At 48.1% G+C, this 20,094-nt stretch overlaps 1 protein-coding gene across 4 annotated transcripts in view; it reads right to left on the bottom strand.

The window, feature by feature from the left end:
- Window positions 1–20,094, bottom strand: part of cfap65 (cilia and flagella associated protein 65) — a 282,488-nt gene that overhangs the window by 206,495 nt on the left and 55,899 nt on the right. The window lies entirely within an intron of this gene.

Below are 20,094 nucleotides of genomic sequence, written 5' to 3'. Positions count from 1 at the left end.
AGCGCACAATGCGCTTGCGCTATAAACCGGCTGGACAGATCCAACGCATCTCGGGAGCGAGGACATTTGCAAGGGCAAGATTGTGGAATTTACCCATATCGTGCCCAGCAAATGTGCTCAAAATTCTGAAATCAGCAGGCGCACAGTCTACTTTTACAGGCGGAGGAGTTTTAAAACATACAAAAATATAATTAAATTAAATAAACACATTTTATTGTTAAAATCCCTGCCCACTAAGGTAAGTTTATTTTTAAACACTAATTACAAAACTTTTTTAAAAAGTCGGAAAAATATTTCTTTTTTTCCAAGACATTTATTAACTTTAAATCCAATTAATTTTAATTGTGAGGTGTGTTTATTTTTTATTATGGTGTTTAGTGTGTTTGTTTTTTTTTCTCATTAATAGCAATGAGAACTCGCAGTTACAGAGTTCCCATTGCTATTCATGAGAAAGCTGTGGAATACAGTACGTGATTGGCTGAGCAGTCACACGTGACTGCACCGTCTCCGTGGGAACCTGGAGGACGGGAGCGCGCTTCGCAGCGCGGGAAGAGACGGCCTCCCCACGGGAATCCTATGCTCCTCCCGGACCACCAGGTAAATTCGTAAAAATTCTCCGGTTGGAGTCGTCCGTCCGAAAGAAGCCTCCGACCGGGAGTTTCAGGGTCTGGAGGCTAGACTTTCCACTAGGTGGCCATCGCCCCAAAAAATGGGCCTTGCTCCAGCGATGTAGGATGTCTCAGCCTTACTGATCGCCAGTACATGGCCCATTTTTTTTTTGCCGATTTTCCACTCGGCCTTAGGCCTGCAATGTGGAATGGGCAATCTGATTTTTCGGCGATGAACGAGGAAGTCAAAAGCTTCCCTTGCAATGGCCTTCTGCACATGTGAGATATTTCTTTTCGGCGGACTGGTTTCGGGAGAACATAAGAATTAGGAACAGGAGTAGGCCATCTAGTCCCTCGAGCCTGCTCCGCCATTCAACAAGATCATGGCTGATCTGGCCGTGGACTCAGCTCCACTTACCTGCCCACTCCCCATAACCCTTAATTCCCTTATTGGTTAAAAATCTATCTATCTGTGACTTGAATACATTCAATGAGCTAGCCTCAACTGCTTCCTCGGAGGTCCGGGGTCATCACACATGTTCAGAAGATATAGGGTGGAGGAGAAAGAGAGAGAGAGAGAGAGAGAAGTAATTGTAAAGCCATGAAGGAAGCAGAGAAATGTTTGAAGTGCATAAATCTCAAGTAGAGGTGTAGGAGGGAGAGAGGAAATGGTGCACATGGCAAACCCCCACCGCGTGCCTATCGTAAGATCTGGTCCGAGATTGCTGCCGTGGTGACCTCGGCATCTCATGAGGCAAGGGGCTCGGACCAATGCAGTAAACGCTGGAATAGCCTGGTGACTGCAGCAAGAGTAAGTAGCATTTTATTTTACTTATGAAAATTGTGATTATAACATGAAATCTCCTGGATGGAATTGTATTTTATGCTTCATGCATGGATTACATAAACTCCATGTTAAGATTACGACAGGGCTCTGAGCCTTGGGACTAGTTAGAGGGAGCTTTACTCTGTAAATAACCCCATGCTGTAGCTGTCCTTGAAGTGTTTGATGGGACATTGCAGAGGGGGTGTCAATCTGTATTGGACCCGTGTTGTAACTGTCCTGGGAGTGTTTGATGGGATTGAAGTCTCTCTGGCTGCTGCAGCATAGAAAGATGTATATGTGTCAAGCTGTAACATGTAACGTCTTAACTGTTGTGACTCCATACTACCTAGTCTATTAGCTTATGCGATGCTCTTTTCTCGTTTGCAGAAGAAGATATCTAACAACAGGACAGAGCAGAGGCGTACCGACGGGGGGGGGTGCGGGGGGAGGGCTCTGCTCAGTTGACTCCACTGACGGACCTGGAGGAGCGTGCGACCGCGCTCGTAGGTTCCGAAACTCATTCGGCCACCACACGCGGTCTGGCGGAGCCCAGCGATACGTCTTGTGAGTAATGTGTCAATCAGTATTAAAGAATAATGTACTGTGATGTCCTGTAAATATAATGCAATACGGAATATACGAGTTATGTCATGTCCTGTCATGCACATAGCCTTTGTGCATAAGATGCAGTTGCTGCAGCTTTCGGGGGTAGTGAAATGTATCGATACGTAAAGTCGCTTGTTAATGGGCACCCTTATGCTCTAAGCTCTTTAATAATCTCTAATTTGCTTGTAAGGTCACCCTGAAACTATGGTCGAGGTTCAACCCGCGCCTTCACCGACACGATGCCTCCTGAGCCTGACGAGGAGGAGCATGACATTTTTGGGGGCAATGATCCTACGGTCGTCTCAATTGAGACAGAAGAGGCACCAGGACCAAGCAGCCGGCAACGCCGAGGCGCCCCATTTTGCGCACGCTGACCCCACGGAGGCCGGGTCAGTGAGGTCAGCAATCGCCTACCGACGATCACTTGGAGAGCTTGATGTCCCTGTGTGCAGAGACGGTCGCGATCTTCTCCAGGGGTTCACACAGTTCGCGTAAGACTGCTCACAGGTGTCGGCTATTGGAGGTAGCATGGCAGACCCTGGAAGGGGTACGCGAACAGACCGCCGCAACAAATGCCCTTCGGCATGCGCTGCTGGCTGGACACGGCACTGCACCCCAGGGTGTCGCGTTACGTCCCGGTGACACCCTGAGCACTCAAGCGAGTACGGAGGATACAGTTCCTCTGGACTCGGAAGACGAGCCACTACCCTCGTCTTCCATTCCATAACCACCACCACGGCAGGAAGTCTTAACGTTGCTCGCTGCAGGTCAGCAACGTCTCGGTCTGCGGGGAGCAAAATGGGCCGGAGGGCCTAGGATGTAGGGGGCAAGGGGGGAAGAAAGGATCTGGTGGGAGACGTGGCCACAGATAGGGAGAGGGGGAGGGTGTTTTTTCATGTATAAAATGTTTTCTCATGTTTAAAATGTTAATATACATATATAGTTGTGGGGGGTGGGGGGGTGTTGAATAAAAATCATTTTGTCAAAATTAAAAGTTTTATGAATCTAACATACTGTTGTGCAGTGTCTTACAATAACAATATAACTTTAGCTCAGTTAAGCATTAATGCAAATGTACAATGATGGACAGGCAAGGCCAGTACAGGTGAGACTAAAATGAAACTCAACGTAACTCAGCGCAAATGCAACTTTTGTTTAACCATAACTGTAAATTCCACTGTCCCCAATGCAAGTTCATGCAAAGCATTCATTTATGAGCTGCTCACGCAACAGCTTTGCAGCCGCGTAACTCCCACAGGGTACTGGTCTTCTGGATCTTCTGGGGGGAGGGGGTCGTGGGACCATGGCTACATCGCCAGGCTGATTGTCCTTCCCGAGGTCCTCACCAGTCTCCTCCTCCTCTTGCTCCTCACCAGCTGGTTCTTCCGTCTCCCCTCCTTCTGGAAGTGGACCTGCAGCCCCATCTGACATTAGTTGTCCTCTCCTTATAGCTAGGTTATGCAGCATGCAACACACCACGATAAATATAGAATTCAGCAGAGGAGGACACAGGGTTTAATTAGGAGGGGGAAAATAGAGTATGAGAGGAAACTTGCTGGGAACATAAAAACTGATTACAAAAGCTTCCATAGATATGTGAACACAAACGTAGGTCCCTTGCAGTCAGAATCAGGTGAATTTATAATGGGGAACAAAGAAATGGCGGACCAGTTAAACAAATACTTTGGTTCTGTCTTCACGAAGGAAGACACATAAGAACATAAGAATTAGGAACAGGAGTAGGCCATCTAGCCCCTTGAGCCTGCTCCGCCATTCAACAAGATCATGGCTGATCTGGCCGTGGACTCAGCTCCACTTACCCGCCCGCTCCCCGTAACCCTTAATTCCCTTATTGGTTAAAAATCTATCTATCTGTGACTTGAATACATTCAATGAGCTAGCCTCAACTGCTTTCTTGGGCAGAGAATTCCACAGATTCACAATCCTCTGGTAGAAGAAATTCCTTCTTAACTCAGTTTTAAATTGGCTCCCCCGTATTTTGAGGCTGAGCCCCCTAGTTCTAGTCTCCCCGACCAGTGGAAACAACCTGCCTCTACCTTGTCTATCCCTTTCATTATTTTAAATGTTTCTATAAGATCTCCCCTCATCCTTCTGAACTCCAACGAGTAAAGACCCAGTCTACTCAATCTATCATCATAACGTAACCCCCTCATCTCTGGAATCAGCCTAGTGAATCGTCTCTGTACCCCCTCCAAGGCTAGTATATCCTTCCTTAAGTAAGGTGACCAAAACTGCACGCAGTACTCCAGATGCGGCCTCACCAATACTCTGTACAGTTGCAGCAGGACCTCCCTGCTTTTGTACTCCATCCCTCTCGCAATGAATGCCAACATTCCATTCGCCTTCCTGATTACCTGCTGCACCTGTAAACTAACTTTTTGGGATTTTCATTCTCAAAAGAGTTTTATGCACAAGGACCCCCAGGTCCCTCTGCACCGCAGCATGTTGTAATTTCTCCCCATTCAAATAATATTCCCTTTTACTGTTTTTTTTTCCAAGGTGGATGACCTCACATTTTCCGACATTGTATTCCATCTGCCAAACCTTAGTCCATTCGCTTAACCTATCTAAATCTCTTTTCAGCCTCTCTGTGTCCTCTACACAACCCGCTTTCCCACTAATCTTTGTGTCATCTGCAAATTTTGTTACACTACACTCTGTCCCCTCTTCCAGGTCATCTATGTATATTGTAAACAGTTGTGGTCCCAGCACCGATCCCTGTGGCATATATTTTTGTTGAGCACTATGAAAGAGCTCCTTAAAAGTCCTCCACTGTTCCTCAATTGTGCCACCGTTTAGTCTGTGTTTCCAGTCGACTTTAGCCAACTCTGCCCTCATCCCATTGTACTATGCTTAAACAAAGGGGACGACACTCGTTTGAGACACTACTTCCTCACCCTCAATCTGTATTACAAATTCAATCATACTGTGATCACTCATTCCGAGAGGATCTTTTACTAGGAGATCGTTTATTATTCCTGTCTCATTACACAGGACCAGATCTAAGATAGCTTGCGCCCTTGTAGGTTCTGTAACATACTGTTCTAAGAAACAATCCCGTATGCATTCTATGAATTCCTCCTCCAGGCTACCCCATGCGATTTGATTTGACCAATCGATATGTCGGTTAAAATCCCCCATGATTACTGCCGTTCCTTTTTCACATGCCTCCATTATTCCCTTGATTATTGCCCGCCCCATCGTGAAGTTATTATTTGGGGGCCTATAAACTACGCCGACCAGTGACTTTTTCCCCTTACTATCTCTAATCTCCACCCACAATGATTCAACATTTTGTTCATTAGAGCCAATATCGTCTCTCACAACTGCCCTGATATCCTTTATTAACAGAGCTACCCCACCTCCTTTCCCTTCTTGTCTATCTTTTCGAATTGTCAGATACCCCTATATGTTTAATTCCCAGTCTTGGCCACCCTGCAACCACGTTTCTGTAATGTCCCCCAATCATACCCATTTGTAATTTGTGCCGTCAACTCATTTACTTTATTTTGAATGCTGCGTGCGTTTAGGTAGAGTGTTTTAATACTAGTTTTTAAACCATGATTTTTAGCTTTGACCCCTCCTGCAACCCCTTTATATTCATACATATTGTCCCTTCCTATCAACTTGTGGTTTACACTTACCCCAGTGCTACTCTGCTCTGTTGCCTCCTGCCTTTTGCATTCTTTCTTGGGGTCCTGTTCATCTGAGCTCTCACCCACTCTAACTAGCTCAAAGCCCTCTCCTGGGTTCCGAATACTCCTTGCATTGAGGCACCGAGCTTTCATGCTTGCCTTTTTATTACACTTTGACCCTTTAGAATGTTGCTGTACAGTGGCCCTTTTTGTTTTTTGCCTTAGGTTTCTCTGCCCTCCACTTTTACTCATCTCCTTTCTGTCTTTTGCTCCTGTCTCCTTTTTGTTTCCCTGTGTCTCCCTGCATTGGTTCCCATCCCCCTGCCATATTAGTTTAACTCCTCCCCAACAGCACTAGCAAACACTCTCCCTAGGACATTGGTTCCGGTCCTGCTCAGGTGCAGACCGTCCGGTTTGTACTGGTCCCACCTCCCCAGAACCGGTTCCAATGCCCCAGGAATTTGAATCCCTCCCTGCTGCACCACTGCTCAAGCCAAGTATTCATCTGAGCTATCCTGCGATTCCTACTCTGACTAGCACGTGTCACTGGTAGCAATCCCGATATTACTACTTTTGAGGTCCAACATTTTAAATTTAGCTCCTAGCTCCTTAAATTCTTCTCGTAGGACCTCATCCCTTTTTTTACCTATATCGTTGGTACCAATGTGCACCACGACAACTAGCTGTTCACCCTCCCTTTTCAGAATGTCACAAATAACCTTCCGTAAATACTAGGGGACCGAGGGTCTAGTGAGAAGGAGGAACTGAAGGATATCCTTACTGGCAAGAAATTGAGTTAGGGAAATTGATGGGATTGAAGGTCGATAAATCCCCGGGGCCTGATAGTCTACATCCCAGAGTAATTAAGGAAGTGGCCCGAGAAATAGTGGAGGCATTGGTGATAATTTTCCAACAGTCTATCGACTCTGGATCAGTTCCTATGGACTAGAGGGTTGCTAATGTAAGACCACTTTTTAAAAAAGGAGGGAGAGAAAACGGGTAATTATAAACCTGACATCAGTGGTGGGAAAAATGTTGGAATCAATCAATAAGGATGAAATAGCAGCACATTTAGAGAGCAGTAATAGGATTGGTCCAAGTCAGCATGGATTTATGAAAGGGAAATCATGCTTGACAAATCTTCTGGAATTTTTTGAGGATGTAACTAGTAGAGTGGACAGAGGAGAACCTGTGGATGTGGTGTATTTGGACTTTCAAAAGGCTTTTGACAAGGTCCCACACAGGAGATTGGTGTGCAAAATCAAAGCACATGGTATTGGGGGTAATGTACTGATGTGGATCGAGAACTGGTTGGCAGACAGGAAGCAGAGAGTCGGGATCAACGGGTCCTTTTCAGAATGACAGGCAGTGACTAGTGGAGTGCCCCAGGGCTCAGTGCTGGGACCCCAGCTCTTTACAATATACATTAACGATTTGGATGAAGGAATAGAGTGTAATATCTCCAAGTTTGCAGATGACACTAAACTGGGTGGCGGCGTGAGCTGTGAGGAGGACGCTAAGAGGCTGCAGGGTGACTTGAACAGGTTAAGTGAGTGGGAAAATTCATGGCAGATGCAGTATAATGTGGATAAATGTGAGGTTATCCACTTTGGGGGCAAAAACACGAAGGCAGAATATTATCTGAATGGCGGCAGATTAGGAAAAGGGGAGGTGCAGCGATACCTGGGTGACGTGGTTCATCAGTCATTGAAAGTTGGCATGCAGGTACAGCAGGCGGTGAAGAAGGCAAATGGTATGTTGGCCTTCATAGCAAGGGGATTTGAGTATCGGAGCGGGGAAGTCTTGCTGCAGTTGTACAGGGCCTTGGTGAGGCCCCACCTAGAATAGTGTGTTCAGTTTTGGTCTCCTAATCGGAGGAAGGACGTTCTGGCTATTGAGGGAGTGCAGCGAAGGTTCATCAGACTGATTCCAGGGATGGCTGGACTGACATATGAGGAGAGACTGGGCCTTTATTCACGGGAGTTTAGAAGGATGAGAGGGGATCTCATAGAAACGTATAAGATTCTGACTGGACTGGACAGGCTAGATGCGGGAAAAATGTTCCCGATGTTGGGGAAGTCCAGAACCAGGGGACACTGTCTTAGGATAAGGGACAGGCCGTTTAGGACTGAGATGAGGAGAAACTTCTTCACTCAGAGAGTTGTTAACCTGTGGAATTCCATGCCGCAGAGAGTTGTTGATGCCAGTTCATTGGATATATTCAAGAGGGTGTTAGATATGGCTCTTACGGCTAAAGGGATCAAGGGGTATGGAGGGAAAGCAGGAAAGGGGTACTGAGGTGAATGATCAGCCATGATCTTATTGAATGGTGGTGCAGGCCAAAGGGCCGAATGGCCTACTCCTGCACCTATTTTCTATGTTTCTATGTTTCCGTGACCATCAACAAGTCCGCGGGCTGCGCCACCATAAACAAGTTTGCAGGCTGCGCCATTTCCACCCCCGTGGTGGGCAATGGTAGCTGACTGAGAGCATCCACAGAGTTCTCAGTGCCTGGCCTGTGGCGGATGGTATAGTTATACGCTGATAGCGCGAGTGCCCAACTTTGTATGCGGGATGAGGCATTAGAATTTATCCCCTTGTTTTCAGGGAACAGGGATATGAGGGGCTTGTGATCAGTTTCCAGCTCAAATTTGAGGCCAAGCAGGTACTGATGCATTTTCTTTACCCCGAACACACACGCTAATGCCTCTTTCTTAATCATGCTGTCGGCCCTCTCGGCCTTAGACAAGCTCCTGGAGGCACAGGCGACAGGTTGCAACTTCCCCGCAACGTTAGCTTGTTGTAATACACACTCGACTCCGTACGATGACACATCACATGCTAGCACAAGTCTTTTACACAGGTTATACAATACAAGCAGCTTGTTGGAGCATAAAATGTTTCTGGCTTTCTCAAAAGCAATTACTTGTCTTTTTTCCCCATACCCAGTTCTCACCTTTACGCAATAACACATGTAGGGGCTCTAAGAGGGTGCTTAGCCCCGGTAGGAAGTTATCAAAATAGTTGAGGAGTCCCAGGGACGACCGCAGCTCCGTGACGTTCTGTGGCCTGGGCGCGTTCCTGATAGCCTCTATCTTGGCGTCTGTGGGCCAAATGCCGCCCAACGCGATCTTTCTCCCCAAAAACTCCAATTCTGTTGCCATGAAGATGCATTTCGACCTCTTCAGCCGCAGCCCTACGTAATCCAGTCGCTGGACCTCCTCCAGGTTTTGTAGGTGCTTGACGTTGTCCCGACCCGTGACAAATATGTCGTCCTGAAAAACCACCGTGTGTGGTACCGACTTGAGTAGGCTCTCCATGTTTCTCTGGAAGATCGCTGCAGCCGACTGAATTCCAAACGGGCATCTGTTGTAGATGAACAGTTCCTTGTGCGTGTTGATGCAGGTGAGGCCCTTCGAAGACTCCTCCAGCTCCTGCGTCATGTAGGCCGAAGTCAGGTCGAGCTTGGTGAACATCTTGCCTCCTGCCAGCGTCGCAATAGGTCGTCTGTCTTAGGTAGCGGGTATTGGTCCTGTAGCGAGAAACAATTAATAGTTACTTTACAATCGCTGCAAATCCTGACCGTGCCATCACTTTTGAGTACTGGAACAATCGGGCTGGCCCACTCGCTGAATTCCACTGGGGCGATGATGCCCTCGCGTTGCAGCCCGTCCAGCTTGATTTCCACTTTCTCCCTCATCATGTGAGGTCCCGCTCACGCCTTGTGGTGGATGGGTGATGCCTCTGGGACCAAGTGGATCCACACCTTCGCCCCGGAAAAGTTTCCAATGCCTGGCTCAAAAAGGGAAGGAAATTTGTTAAGAACCTGGGTACATGAGGCCTCATGGACATGTGATAGCGCTCGGATGTCATCCCAGTTCCAGCGGATTTTGCCCAGCCAGCTCCTTCCAAGCAATGTGGGGCCATTGCCCGGGACAATCCAGAGTGGCAGTTCGTGCACCGTGCCCTCGTAGGTGACCTTGACCATAGCGCTGCCCAGGACAGTGATAAGCTCTTTGCTGTACGGTCTCAGTTTCGTGTGGATGGGGCTCAGGGCTGGTCTGAGTGCCTCGTTGCACCACAGTCTCGTAAATATCTTTTTACTCATGATGGATTGGCTAGCGCCAGTGTCCAGTTCCATGGCTACGGGTAAGCCATTCAATTTTATATTTAACATTATAGGTGTACATTTCGTCGAAAATGTGTGCACCCCGTTTACTTCAACATCTGCCTCCTCTCTCTGAGGCAGATTCAACATGGACCGATCTTCCTCTGCCTCGTGGTGGTTTGCAGGTTTTGCAGAGCTTGCAGCTCGTCTGCAAGCGCGTTGGAGGTGTCCCATTGTTCCACAGCTCTTGCAAACATACCCTTTGAAGCGGCATGAATAGGCTGAATGGAAGACTCCACAATGTCAACAAGGTGTGAATTGCCTTGCATTCATCCTTTGTTGGGGACTCTGAGTCATCTGGGTCACCTAAGGCCTGCTGGCAGTTGCAGACTCATGGTTTCTGCCCTATACATTTCTGCTCGCAAACACAGTTCCAGTTAATTTATGAACATTGCTAGCACTTGTGTGCTGAGAGATTTGTTTGGTGTTATCACTGGTGGACATAAATGCCTGTGCTATCGCGATGGCCTTACTGAGGGTCAGTGTCTCTACAGTCAAAAGTTTGCGTAGGATGGTCTCGTGGCCAATGCCCAGTACAAAAAAGTCTCTGAGCATTTGCTCCAGGTAGCCATCAAACTCACATTGTCTTGCAAGTCGCCTTAGCTCGGCGATGTAGCTCGCCACTTCCTGACCTTCAGATCGCTGGCACATGTAGAACCGATACCTCGCCATCAGCATGCTCTCCCTCGGGTTAAGATGCTCCCGAACCAGTGTACACAGCTCCTCAAACGACTTATCTGTGGGTTTCACCGGAGCCAGAAGATTCTTCATGAGGCTGTAGGTCGGTGCCCCGCAGACCGTGAGGAGAATCGCTCTCCTTTTTGCAGCACTTCCTTCTCCGTCCAGCTCGTTGGCTACAAAGTACTGGTCTAGCCATTCGACATAGGCTTCCCAGTCCCCACTCTCAGAGAACTTCTCCAGGATGCCCGTAGTTTGCTGCATCTTTGTGTTGGATTCGTATACTCGTCGCCAGATGAGACGCACACAGGGAGGTTAAAGTAACAGTGACCTCAGTCTTCATTAAGACACTCCGGAGTGAGGAACAGGCCTTAGTGGCCTGCTTATATACAGTGCTCCCAAGGGATGCTGGGATCCCTTGGGACTTCAGGGGATGCGCTCCCTGGTGGCGGAACATGGGAGTGCATGCTTTACAGATACACTCAGCTATAAATGCACTTTTCACTTAGCTACTATTAGTAAAATTAAATATAATTCATAATCTGAGTAGAGCTATCTATACAGGACCCTTAAATAACTCACAACTATTTAAGCATGATTTTTTTAGCTGTCTCCACCCTCTCTCTGATCTTCAAAATGGCGTCCGTAGTGCCCATTTCCTTCAGTCAAGTAACTATTACCCAGCGATGTTCTCAGCGAGCGATCAGCACGGCCTTGTGATGGCGATGTGTTGAAACTTCAAATGGGCCATGTGTGGGTGATCAGCTCGGCGAAGTGAGCCAAAACTTGGGGGCTTATTTTTCCAGCGATCTTTCTGGCCTAGTTTCCACTTTTTGCTCAAAATGGGCGAGAGAGGCCCGTTTTGGGCGATATATGGGCCATAGATGGACGATGTGAAGTGGAAAGTCTAGCCTATATGTTTAAATAAGATCACCTCTATATAACAGCAACTTTCTACAGCACTGTTGAAGGAAATAGTTTCTCCGCAGCTACACTATCAGAGACCACTGAATGACTGGCATTCGAAAGGCATGTTGATGCAGCCGATGGGTGCTATTACACAGCCATAACTTAGACACGTTACTGTGGTGGTTCGGACACAACTTTACAGTGTATTTAAGCCACAGCCAGTGCCCGAAACGGAACGTGTTCCCCGACACTAATCCCTCTCCTTAAAGAGCACCAAACTTACAAATGAAACAGAAAACACACTAATGTACGAACCTACCGAAAACTTGGAATGAAGGATTTGATACTGTGTTCTCATCCATGCCTTTGTTTCCTCCAGACTTGACTACTCCAACACAGAACCTAGCTAGCCTCCCACATTCTACGTTACGTAAACTAGAGGTGATCCAAAACTCGGCAACCCCTGTCCTAACTCGCACCAAGTCCCGCTCACCCCTATGCTCGCTGACCTACATTGGCTTCCGGTTAAGCAACGCCTCGATTTGAAAATTCTCATCCTTGTTTTCAAGTCCCTCCATGGCCTTGCCCCTCCCTATCTCTGTAATCTCCTTCAGTCCCACAACCCCCCACGAGATGTCGGCGTTCCTCAAATTCTGCCCTCCTGAGCATCCCTGATTATAATCACTCGGCCATTGGTGGCCGTGCCTTTTGTTGCCTCGGCCCCAAGCTCTGGAACTCCCTCCCTAAACCTCTCTGGCTCTCTACCACTCTTTCCTCCTTGAAGACGCTCCTGAAAACCTACCTCTCTTTGATCAAGCTTTTGGTCAGCTGCCGCAATTTCTTATGTGGCTCAGTGTCAAATTTATTTGTTTTGTCTTAAAACACTCTTGTGAAGCGCTGGGACGTTTTACTCTGTTAATGGCGCTAGTTGTTCTTGTTGTGTAATAACGCTGCACCAACGTTAGCTTCCTCGACCAGGCCAACATCCTCAGCATTGAAGCACTGACCACACTTGATCAGCTCCACTGGGCGAGCCACATTGTTCACATGCCTGACACAAGACTCCCAAAGCAAGTGCTCAACTCGGAATTCCTACACGGCAAGCGAGCCCCAGGTGGGCAGAGGAAACGTTTCAAGGACACCCTCAAAGTCTCCTTGATAAAATGCAACATCCCCACCGACACCTGGGAATCCCTGGCTAAAGACCGCCCTAAGTGGAAGAAGAGCATCCAGGAGGGCGCTGAGCACCTTGAGTCTCGTCGTCGAGAGCATGCAGAAAACAAGCGCAGGCAGCGGAAAGATGTGTGGCAAACCTGTCCCACCCTCCCTTACCCTCAACGACGATCTGTCCCACCTGTGACAGGGACTGTTGTTCTCGTATTGGACTGTTCAGCCACCTAAGGACTCATTTTTAGAGTGGAAACAAGTCTACCTCGATTCCGAGGAACTGCCTATGATGGTAATACATACATGCTCTGCCACTGCATCCTCATCCAGCAATAAGAAACAAAGAAAGAACTTGCATTTATGTAGCGGGGTTCATGACCTCAGGACATCCCAAAGAGCTTTACAGATAATGAAGTCATAGAATAGAATAGTACAGCATGCAAGGAGGCCATTCGGCCCATCAAGTCCGTGCCGGCTCTTTCGAAGAGCAATCCAGTTAGTCCCACTCTCCCCACTACTACAGAGTGTAGTGTAACAAAATTTGCAGATGACACAAAGATTAGTGGGAAAGCGGGTTGTGTAGAGGACACAGAGAGGCTGCAAAGAGATTTAGATAGGTTAATCGAATGGGCTAAGGTTTGGCAGATGGAATACAATGTCGGAAAATGTGAGGTCATCCACCTTGGAAAGAAAAACAGCAAAAGGGAATATTATTTGAATGGGGAGAAATTACAACATGCTGCGGTGCAGAGGGACCTGGGGGTCCTTGTGCATGAATCCCAAAAAGTTAGTTTGCAGGTGCAGCAGGTAATCAGGAAGGCGAATGGAATGTTGGCCTTCATTGCGAGAGGGATGGAGTACAAAAGCAGGGAGGTCCTGCTGCAACTGTACAGGGTATTGGTGAGGCTGCACCTGGAGTACTCCGTGCTTAAGGAAGGATATACTAGCTTTGGAGGGGGTACAGAGATGATTCACTAGGCTGATTCCGGAGATGAGGGGGTTACGTTATGATGATAGATTGAATAGACTGGGTCTTTACTCGTTGGAGTTCAGAAGGATGAAGGGTGATCTTATAGAAACATTTAAAGTAATGAAAGGGATAGACAAGATAGAGGCAGAGAGGTTGTTTCCACTGGTCGGGGAGACTAGGGGAGGGGGCACAACCTCAAAATACGGGGAGCCAATTTGAAACCGAGTTGAGAGGGAATTTCTTCTCCCAGAGGGTTGTGAATCTGTAGAATTCTCTGTCCAAGGAAGCAGTTGAGGCTAGCTCATTGAATGTATTCAAGTCACAGATAGATAGATTTTTAACCAATAAGGCAATTATAGGGAGCGGGCGGGTAAGTGGAGCTGAGTCCACGGCCAGATCAGCCATGATCTTTTTGAATGGCGGAGCAGGCTCGAGAGGCTAGATGGCCTACTCCTGTTCCTAATTCTTATGTTCTTTCCCCATATCGCAGCAATATTTCCTCCTTCAAGTATTTATCCAATTCTCTTTTGAAGACTACTACTGAATTTATCCGCCACCCGATCAGGCAGCTCATTCCAAATCCTAACAGCTTGTTGCGTAAAAAAGGTGTTTCCTCATGTGGTCTCTGGTTCTTTTGCCAATCACCTTAAATCTGTGTCCTCTGGTTATCGACCCTTCAGCCACTGGAAATAGTTTTTTATTTACTCTATCTAAACCCTTCTTGATTTTAAACACCTCTATTACATCTCCTCTTAACTCTCTCTGCTCCAAAGAGAACAACCCCAGCTTCTCCAGTTTTATCAGCAGATGCTCAGGTTAGTCTTGGTTATATAGGTTCTTATTAGCTGCTCATATCATAGGCAGTCCCTCGGAATCGAGGAAGACTTGCTTCCACTACTAAAGTGAGTTCTTTCGTGGCTGAACAGTCCAACACGAGAGCCACAGACCCTGTCACAGGTGGGACAGACATTCGTCGGGGGAAGGGTGGGGTGGCACTGATTTACCACACGCCCCTTCCGCTGCCTGTGCCTGACCTCTTCACACTCGCAGCGTTGAGATTCGAAGAGCTCAACGTCCTCCCGGATGCACTTTCTGCACCTAGGGCGGTCTTCAGCCAGGGTCTCCCAGGCGTCAGTGGTGATGTCGCACTTCACCAGGGAGGCTTTGAGGATGTCCTTATACCGCTTCCGCTGCCCACCTTTGGCTCGTTTGCCATGAAGGAGCTCCGCATATAGCAGTTGTTTAGGGAGTCTCGTGTCTGGCATGCGAACTAAGTGGCTTGGCCAACGAAGCTGATCTAGTGTGGTCAGTGCTTCAGTGCTGGGGATGTTAGCCTGGGCGAGGACACTGATGTAGGTGCGTCTGTCCTCCCAGGGGATTGGCTGCTACAGAACTTAACACTCCCCAACAGTCAGGCAAATATTTAAGTTTTAACAGGTATTGAGGCATTGGGTATTTTTGGAGTGTAGTCTCTGTTGTAATCTTCTTAGGCAGTACCCCAAAGTCGAGGATGACTTGCTTCCACACTAAAATGGGTTCTTAGGTGACTGATGAACCCAATGCGGGATCTACAGTCTCTGACACAGGTGGGGCAGATGGTGGTTGTAGGGACGGGTGGGTGGGGTGTTTGTTGTCGAACATTCCTTCAGCTATTTGCACTTGGCTTCCGCGTGCTCCCAGTGAAGAGACTCAAGGTGTTTGCCGTTTTCTCGGATGCTTCTCCTCCACTTTGAGCGGTCTCAGGCCAGGGATTTTCAAGAGTCGGTGGGGATTTTACATTTTTTCAAGTAGGCTTGAAGGGTGTCCTTGAAGCATTTCCTCTACCCTCCTGGGACTCGCCTGCCGTGACGGAGCTCGGAGTAGAGCGCTAGTATCGGGCATGCGGGCGATGTGGCCTGTCCGTCAGAGCTGATCGAGCGTGGTCAGTGCCTCGATGCTGGGGATGTTGGCCCGTTCTGCTTGAGAGAGCGACCTGGAGGCATAAGCCACAGGTTGTAGTTGACCCTCAGCAGTACCCTGCTGCAACATGCACCCAACCCCATAGGACGATGCATCACAAGTCAGAACTAAACGTTTACAGGGGTCGTACAGGGTCAACAACTTGTTTGAACAAAGTAGGTTTCACGCCCGAACAAAAGCCCGTTCCTGACAGTTCCCCCAAAACCAATCGCAACCCTTACGCAGGAGGACGTGTAGCGGCTCCAACAATGTGCTCAAGTTCGGCAGAAAGTTCCCGAAATAGTTCAACAGTCCCAGGAATGAACGCAGCTCCGATGCGTTGCAGGGCCTGGGTGCTCGTTGAATCGCCTCTGTTTTGGATTCGGTGGGCCGAATCCCATCTGCAGCAACCCTCCTGCTCAGAAACTCAATCTCAGGTGCTAAAAACACACATTTAGACTTCTTGAGTCGCAGGCCAACCCGGTCCAGTCGGCGTAGCACCTCCTCTGTTGTAATGTGGGAAACGTGGCAAGCTACCACAAACAGCAATGTGATAATGACCAGATAATCTGTTTTAGTGATGTTGATCGAGGGATAAATATTGGCTGCGACACTGGAGAAAACTCCCCTGCTCTTCAAAATAGTGCCATGGGATCTTTTACTGAGAGAGCAGACGGACCTCGGTTTAACGTCTCATCCGAAAGGCTGCACCTCTGACAGTGCAGCACTCCCTCAGCACTGCGCTGGAGCATCAGATAATAATAGAAACAGCACACAAGATGGTAAATCAACACTATCTGTAAGGCTTTTGTCAGTGAAAGAGCACAGCAGGTTTTCAATATATTACATATTGCATCGAATTACATAGCATTAATAGAACACAGGCACGTGATTAACATTGTAGGCTACTTAACTTTTGTGGCAAATTTATTGCTTTTGCACTAAGAAATTTCATCGCGATTAATTACACTTCGCAAAAGAATTTCAACATGTAGTTTTACACAGAACAAAATCGCAGTAACTCAAACATGCCAGTTGGTGGCACTGCTTGACTGCTTGACTCCAATTGTACTGATGCTGCAATAATAAAATCAGATCTTCATAGAATCATAGAAATTTACAGCACGGAAGGAGGCCATTTCGGCCCATCGTGTTTGTGCCGGCCGACCAAGAGCTCTCCAACCTAATCCCACTTGCTCTTGGTCCGTAACCCTGTAGGTTTACGGCACTTCAGGTGCACATCCAAGTACTTTTTAAATGTGGTGAGGGGTTCTGCCTCTACCATCCTTTCAGGCAGTGAGTTCCAGACCCCCACCATCCTCTGGATGAAGAAATTTCCCCTCATATCTCCTCGAAACCTCCCCCAATTACTTTAAATCTATGCCCCCTGGTTGTTGACCCCTCTGCCAAGGGAAACAGGTCCTTCCTATCCAGTCTATTTTGACTCCTCATAATTTTATACACCTCAATCAGGTCTCCCCTCAGCCTCCTCTGTACCAAAGAAAACAGGCACAGCATCTCCAATCTTTCCCTCATAGCTAAAATTCTCCAGTCCAGGCAACTCCAGTCCAGCTCTTGGTTGAGTGACTTGGAAAATGAAGGAACGGAGGGTATTGGAGGAGGGGGGGAGGCAGGGGATGGGTGGAGGGAGGGGTGGGGGAATGGATGGGAGTTGGTAATTTGACCTTAAAAGGGGAGTCTTGCCAAGAAAAGCATGTCAGCTTGTCTGTTGCCATTCCTGTTTCTGGGTTAGAGGGCTGTGCAAATGAGGCTCGCACTGCTGCCACTCACCACAGGGAGGAGCAGCGCACAGTCGGTGCTGCCCTCCTTCAAATGGGACATGCGGGGAGAAAGAAATAGGAGTTAATGCCGATAGGTAAACAGGGGTGAGAGGCAATGTTCCCTCTAAATTTGGGAGGAAATTCGCGGCCCATTCACAATCGCGTGCGGGGTTTTTCCATCTGAAAGCCAGCGAGCCGGCTGCGTGGGACACCCAGGGTGCAGTGCGCGCGCAGCTTAAAGGGAACACTCAAGAGAGCAGGCTCGTGTGGAGCATAAACACCTGCATAGACCTTTTGGGCTGAATGGTCTGTTTGTGTGCTGTAAATACTACCGGGCGGGATTTTCGGCTCCCCGCTCCGCTCCGTTTTACGCACGGCAATGGCGGTGGTGAGGTGTTCTGGGCGGGCGGTCAGCCTCCAGCGCCCCCGCGGCGATCCTCGGGGCCGGTTTAGCGGCGGCGCGGAGCAGCACCGCCCGGAAGAGCTGCGCCCGGTGTGCAACGCCCCCTGGTTGCGACACCGGCGCGAGTTTTGACTCCCGCTGCGCGCCCCGCAGTGACTGCCTGTAAATATAGGCGGTCCAACCTATACCGACTGCAGAGAGGTGAGTAATGCCGTCGTAAGGTAAAACGGGATTGTTTTTTTCTTTTAATTTTTTTTGCGATTTATGTTGTGGATGGCAATGTTTTGGGAATGTTTTTGTGGATTATTTTTCAGGTTTGCTTTTTTCTCCCCAGGTGTCTCTCGGACCGCTACCAGCCCAGCTCTTTAGCTCGGGATCTTCCCATGCTAGCACCAAAGAGAGGTGTACAACGCCTCCCTTAACACTGCGCCGCTGACTCAGGGCCCAGCTGCTCAATTTTGCTGACTGAGGCGCAAACTATTTCCAGGCACAAGCTTTACCGTCCTGCCGTCATTACCGCCCCTGAATTCATCAAAGCCGAAAATCCGGCTTTTAGTAAATTCTTAAGGGTTTTCAATGAAATGAGCCGAGGCAATCTTAATCCACTTCATAGCGGAAGTATTTTAATAGAACAGGCCATGTTGATAATCTTGCAGACAAAGCGTTTAATTTGTGTTACATCTGACCTGAAACGGCTTGACGTGGTGTGTCGAGGGAACTCTGTCATTGTCCTAGCCAACATTCCCCCTTTAACTCATACTGCCAAAAACGGATTAATCGATCATTCAATCTCTGTTGTTTGTGAGATCTTGCCATCTGCAAATTAGACGGCTTGTTTGCCCACATAACCATTACTGTATCTCAAAGTAATTTATTCAACGTGAAGTGCCGAGACATGCTATACAGTTGCTACAATTGTACAGGGTGTTGGGGAGACCAAACTTGGAGTACTGCGTACAGTTTTGGTCTCTTTATTTAAGGGGGGATATACTTGCATTGGAGGCAGTTCAGAGGTTCATTAGGTTGATTCCTGAGATGAGGGGGTTGTCTTATGACCTGTACTCATTGGAGTGTAAAAGAATGAGAGGTGATCTTATTGAAACGTGTAAGATTCTGAGGGGGCTGGACAGGGTAGATGCTGAGAGGATGTTTCCTCCAGGAGGGGAATCTAGAACTAGGGGGCATCATTTCAGAATAAGGGGTTGCCCGTTTAAAATGCAGAAAAGGAGGAATTTTTTCTCCCAGAGGGTCGCGAATCTTTGGAATTCTTTACCCCAGAGAGCTGTGGAGGCCGGATCACTGAATATATTTAAGGTGTAGACAGATCTTTGAACGAGTAGGGAGTCAAGGGTTATGGGGAGCAGGCAGGAAAGTAGAGTTGAGGCCAAGATCAGATCAGTCATGATCTTATTGAATGGCGGAGCAGCTCAAGGGGCCAAATGGCCTACTCCTGCTCCTATTTCTTATGTTCTTAGTTTTTTTTTTAACCCTAACCTGTGCTGTTACAGGCTGAAAAGCACTGTGGGATGTCATCATCATAGGCAGACCCTCGAATCGAGGATGACTTGCTTCCACGCCAAAAAGTTCACAGGTATTTCAATGAAGGACCTAATATTCCAGGTCCCGAAGTAAATCTTGAAGGGTGGAAGATGCCTGTGCTTGGATTTTTTTTTAACATGTGGTGGCCGTTGCACACCAGCCACCACACGGGCTTGACAGAGCTAGGTCTTGGTCCAGTGGCAAGGATTAACCAGGACGACTGGAGACCAGCTCTGCTGCACGGACCTAGTGCGCACACATATCGCAGTGTGGGCTGCGCCCGTGCTGTCCCTGGGCCCTCGCCCCTTTTGGGCCCCGAACTCACGCCTCTCCGATGATGCTAGCAGGCCGGGGAGCGGAAGGAACAGCGTGGCAGCATACCACTCCAGGGAGCAGGGATGTACTGAGGTTGTGAAAGGTGTTATATAAATGCAAGTCTTTCTTTTTTTTAAATCCAACCCATGCTGCATCAGACCTTTTTTTTTTAAACATTTATTTATTCGTTCACGGGATGTGGGCGTCGCCAGCAAGGCCAGCATTTATTGCCCATCCCTAATTGCCCTTGAGAAGGTGGTGGTGAGCTGCCTTCTTGAACCACCAGTCCTTGTGGTGATACTTCTTTGTTGCAGTTTGGTGAGCCATCTCAGAGGACAGTTAAGAGTCAACCACATTGCTGTGGATCTGGAGTGGGTCTTCACTGTGCGGCAGATACAAGAGAAATGCAGGGAACAGCACCAACCCTTGTACATGGTCTTCTTCGACCTCACAAAAACCTTCGACACTGTCAACCATGAAGGATTATGGAGTGCCTGCTCCACGATGACATGCAAGCTGTGATCCTGACC

This window comes from Pristiophorus japonicus, chromosome 3 (genome assembly GCF_044704955.1).
Source record: "Pristiophorus japonicus isolate sPriJap1 chromosome 3, sPriJap1.hap1, whole genome shotgun sequence".
Lineage (NCBI taxonomy): Eukaryota > Metazoa > Chordata > Chondrichthyes > Pristiophoridae > Pristiophorus > Pristiophorus japonicus.
Note: the sequence above shows the minus strand (reverse complement) of the source record. Positions and strands in the feature narration are given on the sequence as shown.